Source organism: Acyrthosiphon pisum, chromosome A1 (genome assembly GCF_005508785.2).
Source record: "Acyrthosiphon pisum isolate AL4f chromosome A1, pea_aphid_22Mar2018_4r6ur, whole genome shotgun sequence".
Lineage (NCBI taxonomy): Eukaryota > Metazoa > Arthropoda > Insecta > Hemiptera > Aphididae > Acyrthosiphon > Acyrthosiphon pisum.
The window spans coordinates 42,115,539-42,126,018 of NC_042494.1; positions in this window are offsets into that span (position 1 = coordinate 42,115,539).

The window sequence follows — 10,480 nt, forward strand, 5'->3', positions numbered from 1 at the left end:
TAATATCGATATATCGTATATTCTATATTTAATTATTACAATCATTTATAATTAATAATTATTAATGGTATCATTGTCATAAATAATATTTCGTCGCGGTTTTTAATAGCGTTTATAATGTGAGCCATAATACAAGTGGGACGAGTGGATTATACCAAACTTCTAACGATGAACTTGTGTAGTTTCAAAATATACCTCAAGTACTGAAGTACCACAACTGCACCTGCATAATATATTAATATTTTATATATATTATATAAATGATCTGCATCGTATTTTTGTGAAAAATAAAATGCAATATAAACAAGGGGCACAATATATATCTAATTTAATGTATAAATATTAAATAGTGCCTGGTGCTATAGCAGAAGCCGATATTTAATTTTCATAACTCCACTTTTTTACAACGTATAAATATTAAATATTCTATTATGTAATATAAAATGAAAAAAACATGAAAATCTTTAACATCAATTTCAAAATCAAAACGTATACCTAAGGGCACAATATATACAATATTATAATGTAATAATGTATAATATTATTATAAATATATTTTAAACAGTGTCTGGTAGGTACTATATAGCAGAAGACGATATGTAATTTTCATCTCTCTGATGTTTACAATATAAATATTAATTATTTATAATTTATATGTAATATAAAATGAAAAAAATCATGAAAATCTTTAACGTCAATTCAAAATCAAAACTTGTACCTACTGTACCTTCATAGTTCATACACATATAGCCATAAATAGGTGCGTATATTATTATATTATAACATCAAATTATTACAATTATAATTTACTACGTGCGCGTAAGGTATTATAGAATATTATAATATCAATTATTATTATATGCAAATATTATAAAATATTATAAACATGTCTCTGTAGGTCAGTATATATACTGTATAGTGTATTAGTGTATAATTATAATTATATTATAACTATATAAGATGCATATTATTATATTAAATTATTATCGTTATTCGTTATTTGTTATGGTTTACCTACTTGATTTAGTATATACTGGAACGTTTAAAACTTTATTCAAATTTAATCTCGCACTCATAAGCGAAATGTTGACCACTAACATTTTATAGAAATGGTTGGGGGGCAAAGATATCGTTTTTCCTCCCGTTTTGAGTTCTAATTTATTGTGTATTACAACACGTTTATTTATTTTTGAAAAGCATTATTTTTTTATATTATTTTTCTTTGTACGTTTTATGTAACTATGAATTGATTATCCAAGTTACACCACTACAGTAGCCAGTAGCACACATTAGGTACATATATAATCCCTTCTCCTAAAAACTCGTCCTCAAGTGTTCAAGGAAGAATAAATTGGTTGCAAATAGATTTCGTGTTGATATTGTTAAACGATAACCAATAAAAAGAAAAACATGTATCTTTTATTATTGTTACCTATATATATATCAAAGAAATCGGTATTTAAGAAGAATACGACCTCGCAGGTGCCAAGGCGAAAACCATCATAATAATAATATTTAATTTAATATAATAAATTATATATTTATATCTGTGTGTGAAAAAAGCCAATAAAGTACATTGACATTCCGATCACAGAATTGAGGCGTTATGCATACTAATATATAGGTGTAGGTACTATAGATAACCCGTGCTAAAGACAAAATTACAATATTTTCTATGTAGGTACATGTAATTTTATGGCGTTTCAATGAGGCCGTCGTTACCTCGTGACGAGCTTTATTTGGACACAGAAAGTTCAACAATATGTTATGCACGAATGGTTATTTTAATATTATATACAATATTTTATTCATTCCGATTTTCGATTATTCTATAAGAATCTGTTTGTAATATTGTAATATTATTTTAAATAATAAACAGGTTTGAAATCCTTATGAATTTTTTTACAAATTACAAAATTCCAATAACACTCATAACAGATTGATATTAAATTAAATTAACCTATTATGTACCTATCACGATAATATTAAACCTATATGATGTGTTTTCCCGGACGCCGAGATGATCCTAACGAAATTATAATAAGTACCGAGTAATGGACGAGTATAATTATATTATGGGTATTTTATATACGTAGGTATGCTATAAGTAATAGTGATAAATGATAATACCTAATTTATATTTGTATACTATTTAAGTATAAGTAATTACTAATTATAATTAATTTGTTGACCGAGAAAGTCATTATTTTATACTCAAACCATGAGATTTGTGACGTAACGCGACGAAAAAAACCCGTTTTTTCATCACTCTTTGTCGTCGTATGAACGGCCGCCGCGTCGATACAGATTTGGTGGTTTTCGCGTAATAAAATATTCGTATGTCGTCTACAGTAAACTCTACACATTACACAATACACACAATCTACAATATTATGACGTGTATATTATAATATTGTGTGGTATATGCGGTACACCGTATAACCTGCACAACATACAAAACACGGTACCCATACGTTTGGTAGGTAATGGGCTGGTCGATTTAATGTGAGTACCTAGTACCTACCTGTGCGTATTTGACGATGATAACAATTGTAATAATTAATAACAATAATAATAATAATAATAGTAACGATATTGCACTATTATGTTATTATAATAATATTATATTATTTTGTATACGGGTTGGGTAGTGATTATATTAGTATAGGTACATGGCGCGCGTTGTGCATATTACGGAGACGTGAAATAAAAATCACATTGTCGAGCTCTGAACAAACAAAATAATATTTCCTTTCGACCGGTAAGGTCACCCGGGTTGACCAGCGAGTTGGGTGGGTGGATGAATCATTTGGTATAGAGGACCTCGACCTACTTAATCCAGTCAACATTAAACCAGCCAGGAAAACCCGTTTGCGTGTATATATTGTTTTTTTTTCGCCAACTCTACCGACTTCCTTCGAATTACGCGATAGCCATTTTAATAAACGGTCGTATACATATTATATATATTTTTTTTTTAAACGTTATATAAATATAATATATATATAATATATGTATTCGTTAAGTAATAAAAAATCTTTTAAAAATGAACGTTAAGGCCATGCACGATTACTGTTTTCGATTTGCATTTCTGAAAAGAACTTAACGTTTGTCGCGCGCGTACGTGTGTGCTTTAAATTCCGTACGACTATACTATATTATGCACAGTGTCGCGAAACTGCACTTTTGGTGCTTACGTATGTAGTAAGAATTATATAAATATCTTTGGGAACTTGGACCGAAGTCGGGTTGAATCGTACGTGAATATATTCCGTACGAATGTATAATGTCGATCATTGAGGTACATCGAACCAGTTCAGAAGCGACGCGTCTGTGATGCAATAGATACGATACCCTTATTTATATATTATTATTTATTTTACCCGGATAGGCACGTAGTACAGTTGACTGTACATGCTGTATATAGTATATTGTATGCTGTATGTAGTATACTATATACAATATACCTATATTAACCGTGTTCCTAATGAGTGGCTTCTACTGTGGTAGGTATAGGTATGATATAACATTATAGTTTACGATGGCTTATGGTCTGTTATAAATAGTTTGTAGCGGTTGAGATAAAAAATAAGTTTTATATATATGAAACAGCGTATACCAATAAAAACATTACGACAGTTTTCAGTTTATGTATACACTATATATCATACAGGGTGTATCAGTTTTACATTAAAATCGCATGACATACCTATGTCATATTATATTCCGATATTCGTGATACATAATTAGGTTAGGTAGGTATATATTGCCCACATATTATATTATTATGTTACAAGCATTAATATAGTTATGCTAATACTATTGGTGAACGTGAACCACAATAGATTTAGCTATGATATTGTGCTGTAGCATTCTCGTCATATATTATAGGACTCAGGCTTGGGTACATAGGCGCAATTTCAACTTTTGGCTTGGTGGGGGGGGGAGGGGCTGAATATATTCAAGGCAAGCAGACTATTGTAATATAGCATATTAAAATTGTATGTCCTAGGTTTTTGGGTGGCTATGGCTAAGTTCGGGGGGACTTAGCACCCCCAAGCACCCCCCCAATTTGCGCCTATGCTTGGGTAGTATTCCGAATAAAGTATAATTTTAAAAACAGCAGCAGGCTGTTTCCCAATAGTATTCAATGCTGTATATTATGAACACACTCTTGAAAGTATGTTTTGAATACTTTGAAGTTTGAATAGGTAAGTACTTTATTAAGGAATATTTTATAATGTTTTAAATAATAAAATATCACAGTTATATATTATATGCAAGTACAAAATATTTTAACATTGACTATAATTTCAAATATTCCCGAAAACAATTAGGTGAGTACAGATAGTACCTTTCTACAACAAAAAGTATTTGAAATACATTTATACTATTTTAAATACTATTTTTATAAGTATTCCAGTATTAAATACTATAGGTATAGTACCTATAGTATTTAGAACAACATTTATTCCAAATAATCTTTAAAAGTGTTTTACCCCAATATTATTGGTACTGATAGATATACAACAATTATTATGAACTCAAATAAAAGGGTATATATTTCCTAAAAACAATATTGCGGTAATTTACTCGGCAGGGTTAATTGTGAGGAGGGGCCAGTGGTGTATTTGCCATGGGGCCTCTAAAATTCACAAACCATATTATTATTTATTATATATATCTACGCGTTCCGTTACTGCACATAGCCACATAGATACACTAGAATCATATTGAATTAAATATATAGCCATCGAAACTAAAAGTTGCATGATCTAATACTTGAAGTAAAATTACAAACGCTATAATACACTATTAGTTGCAACTTGCAAGTATATTAAATCACAGCATATCTACGTTGTAAATTAACTGTATCCTGAATAAATCATTATAATGGTATACCTACATTTTTTACACGTACTAACAATAGTCATTTATTGAATTATAGTTATATATATATATTTATTAAACCGCGAATTATATATTAAATTTCACTAATCAAGGTCAATATTTAATTAGACTTCTGAGTTGTTTTACACGTTGTTTCATTTTATTATGTTGTAATAAAATAAATATTAAGTAGATGATACTTTCAAAGAAATTCTAATATTATTCAATCCGTAATATTCAAATTGATTTATATAAAGGATAATTGACAGTTGCAGACACTCATCATTACTCATAAACAAAATAATAGTTTTTATAAAAAATAAAAATATGTACCTACGGGGTGATCCATTTAACGTAAGACACTCTTCATTTCAGAAAACACTGACGTTTTTGTAGATATTTTTTTTACATAATTTTAAGTATAGTTACAAGACAACAATTTTGACTGTTTTTATCGCTATTATTTTTTAAAGTTTTTTACTCATTTGAATAACAACATTCATTTTAAATTTCATATTTGTATTTCGGTCTATAAAATTTAAATTTTGAACAAGTAGTTTGTTTGTTATAACTTATAACTTTATATGTATTCAAAATTTAGAAGAGCGCAATAGTGGACCAACACTTTCAATTTTGCATGTTATACGGGATACTTTGCAGTCAGCAGTCTGCTCATTTAAACTTGAAATCCTTACTTATAAGTTATAATGCATTAACTACTCGTCTAAAGTTCAATTTGTATGCACTGAAGTGCTCCAAAGAATAGTCTCCTTCATAATAAGGAATAAAAAATGCATGTTGTCATGAAAAAAGTAAGCAATTAAAAAAATTCTAAGAATATATTTTTCTTACGACTTAAAATTATGTAAAAAATATTTTCAAAAAAGTTAAAAGTTTTTGAAATAATATTTAATACACACTTTATGCTAAACAAAATCAATTAGATGTCAATAATCAATTTTAGTTAATTATGTTAGGCAGTTAATGTATCATTGATTTTAATATATTAAACTTAAATTTTATCATAGTACCTAAATGTATTTTTTATGCACAACTCTAAACTCAATACTCATATACAATTATTTAAATTCTCAATTTATATAATACGCATATAAAACTCAATGTATATTATATATATACTTATATAAATCAGAAAAATTGTATTATCGACTGTTTAATGAACAAAATAATTAAGTAGGTATAACAATCGTAAATTATATCAACGATATAGGCAGGTAGCCAGGTAAGTAACTATACTACAATTAATTTAAATCTAATACATAGATAATAATTTTAAATTATTATTTCTATTTTTTTTTTGAAATTGTAATTTAATTAAAAATGAAATTATGATAAATACTTCATACTTGTTTAAAAATTATAAATAAATTATCTAGTTTAATAGTTGGTATATATATTATTTACTTGTATACATATTTTGTTGAGGACAATTTTTCTCAAGGGTATATCGTATATATAGATCTTACTGAAGTAATTTTGATTTGAAACGTTTATAAAATTACGATAAAATTATGTATCTTATTAACTATTAAGGTCATTTTATAATGGTGTGTACCTGTTTATATATAGTAGGTACAGTCTCATTCAAAAACTTATCACCTATTGCTCATCCGACATCTATCATCTATGACACTTTTAATTCCGAATAGAGTGCTGCAGAAGTTAGGTGTTTATATATGTATTATAATAGTTTTACAATAAATTATTATATTATAATACATTAATACTTATATATTCTATATTTGTAATTTTCTTTCTGAAAAACTCTTTTTGGGACCAGTATTCTTATAGTTTTGTACAGATCGTGTAGCTCTGTGGCCTCTATCGAACAATTTAAAATTAGACTATTCATCGTTGTAACAGTACCTATACCATTTATATTACTTTATAGGGGTTATTTACAAATATTTCTATATAATTTAAAATCCAGTAACATATACGTATACATATACGACATTTTATTTATAAAAATATTTGACCAAAGAAGTCCTGCACATATTTGAAGGTAATAATTTATTGTTGCCCTCAGGTGTGTGAAACTGTATAGTTGTATAGACTATTATATACTAGTGTCCTCTAATATCCTAATATAACATTAAATCCTGTTCATACTTACTACCGCTTTGTAATTTCTATTGTGTTTTTTCAGTCTAAATAATAACAATAAAAATCTGTATCCAGCCCGTAACCATTCAGCTGGTGGAGGAGAGTGCAGAGTCTGCCGACCTGCCATGGCACCAAAAATAATAAACAAGCGACAAAAAATGTATTATTTTATATGATATATTAGTGGCCTATTGACAATTATAATCGCACACAAAACGATTCCATAGACAATGGTCCCATGACCTATAATATGTTATGGTAAAATTATTACAATTAAAATTATAGGTATTTAAAAATAACGAATATCTCATGGTGTGCTGTTAGACCCTGATTAATCCGATGAGCTACCGAGAAAATCTCGATGGGCTGCGTACAAATTGGGCCGGTAGTCAAAAATGCCCGGTCGTTCATTATTATTTTCGGACAAAAATAAAATATAGGAGGATATAATATAATAATCCAAATTTATGATTAATATATTAATTATCATGTTATAACAATGAATGCATCAGTTGTACATAGTATATTATAATTATTATTGTTTCCATTAAAATGTTCGTATAGTCGTAACTAAACGATATTTGTATTATAAGAATATGATTTACTAAAAAATGTATCATGTAGATTATAGGAAGCGGTACATTTCTACTCGTATTAAATTAGTAAATACTAAATACTAAATTCACTTAAATACATTTTAATTTTTCAATAGGTAGCATGCATTATTTATATTTTTCTACAAACATTTTTGTTATAATTTATTGAATTGTATTAAAACTATCTACAGCGCAATTAGATAATATGCCTTATTATTATATAGAGTTATAGCCTATATGATGTTTTAAATAGTAAAAACTACAAATTCAGACCGCGGGAGCTGGTAACTCATCTAGTCATTTCGCTTCCGCAATTGGAGTGGGAGTCGGGAGAGTGTTCAAGTTGTAAGTCCGGATTATTATATTTTAAAATACATTAATAAGCCATTGTATTCTAAAAACTTTTCTAATTGAAACGTGGAAAAATTGAAAAATAACTTCTTTAAAGTACTATCCAGGCTGAATTTTTACCTATAAAAATAAAAATGCCGAACCAATTGAGTATTTCAACTCTAAAAATTAGGTATATACTGAAAAAGATTTTAAGAATCACTGTAAGACCAATATAATTGTAGGAACTGTTTCAGAATCTTAAAGTAGCTATACGGTTCTAGAATAAAGAAGCTTCTATACATATAGTTATCTATATTTGTGGTTTTTTCAAGTCACATAACGTATGCCTATTATTTACGCACAACAGTTTTATATTATGAATATTAATATGATGAACCGAGTCGAACGTATAGATAAATTAAATTATATATAAGGTCATGCGGGTTTTGGAGGTTATATACCGTCCATAAGTGTATTATTATTTATTAAAGTAGCAAACATAATAAAATTGTTTTAATACAAAAATAATAAAAAAAACGTGAATAATACAATATTACCTAAACAATAAATGTTTATAAAATAAATACTACCTATATGTATGCGATTTTGATGAATATAATATACTGGCATATTGTATATAGGTAATATTAGGTATATTGTCCAGTATGTGCATGAACCGATGTTATGTGACCATATATGATATATTGACACCTCAAATCTTCCGCCATCACCTGTACATTTATTACCTATACTGGTAATACGATCATAGTATTTAACATGATTCACAAGTCAATGCCAAAATCGTTATAAAATATATTACAATCGTTATATGTAAGTTACATATACGTAACACATCCCGCGTATCATTCGTATCATAATTTATTAATCATAATAAAATGACAATAAAAATATTATAGCAATAAACTATAAAAACGCATAATGTTCTTCCTATACGAATATGAATATATTATAATATTTTCTTGGCGGACAGTTGTATATCGTATAAGTAGATGTAATAGTTGTATATTATGTATATATTAGAGTTTAAGACACTAAGTTATAACTATCTAAGTATTGTTGTCAATATTTGCTCACGATAAATACTTGGCATCTGATATAAGAGTGAATAAAATAGGTAGTATAACACTATGTTATACTGATAGTTTTGCGTACCCATTTTATACTGTTTTATGTAGTCAATCAGTATAATCAATATTATATTCACTATATGTATTTAACTGCCTTATAATACCGTCTCTTAACTCTTAAGTTCTCAACGAGATGTTAACTTATCTGCAGCCAGGCAGCGGCAATCTATAACAGTGTAGCTATAGGTACTCTTATCCTTAGCTGTTTATCTTTCCCTGCATCAACAATTTGCATCCTCTCTGGTTTAATAAGTTATAGTTCTTATTAAAGTTCTGTGTATTATATTTAAGTTTGGCGAAGAAAAAAAAATGATTTAATTAAATAATCGGCAGGCAATAATTATTCTCATGGCCAATTATCTAAAGGGTGATCGAACAGGTTGCAGGGTCTCCTTTTTTACGCAACCAAGACTATATATATAATAATATTAATGTTGTGATATATATTATGATATGTCATAATAAGGTGTATTATATAAAGAGCACGCCATAGCCCGTAAGTGACAGTCGCCCAGGGCGCCGTTTTTTTCCAGAGACTACAACCTTGGACGCTTCCACTCTGAAAATAAAAATAATTATAATTCGCATACAATACCAAGCTATAGGGACGTAGGTTATTTTAGTGAAACCACTTTGGCCATGTGAAAATTATACCATTAACGCAACTTAACTGTAGACTATAAATTATAATATAATAAAGAGTCTATATAGCTTATAAGTTGTAATTGTAATGACGTCCACATCAGTCATCAGTGGTCAACGTTTTTTGCTGCAGTGTGTAAGAGTCTTAAACTCTACGCGTATACAAGAACAATGTTGTATTATCTGCAACTGTTGATAAATATGCCTGGTAAACTCGGTCCTAATTCTCAATATTGAAAAAAAGTATAAAGCATATTTATATATTTGCTAAATTTAAATTAAATTAATTTTACTGAACTTTTATCAATGCGGGAAAAGCCCTTTTTATGGGCATTACCGATCAGTTTCCATTAAAGTCAATCAATTAGTTCCTTTGTTGTAGTTTGCTATGTTTATATTGTATAGAACAACTAATTAAATAACGGCATACACGTACGTTAGTAGTCAGTGCTGTGCTCGCATTCAAATAGATATCTCAAACTTAATACCTCATATTATACAGTCCTGCATTCATACCTGGACCATTAATATTTATAAATACTTTACAAAAATTAAGCAAATAATTATTAAAGTTTATACCCATACTAAAAAGCATATGTTTTCAAACACAAAATAAGTGATTCAGTATAAAAAAATATCACGATTCATATTCGTCAAAAATTCGTTTCCTAGGTACTTACTACTTAGGCATACATTTTTACCCGCAGTACAATATAAAAATGTTTAAAATAATGACAAAATATG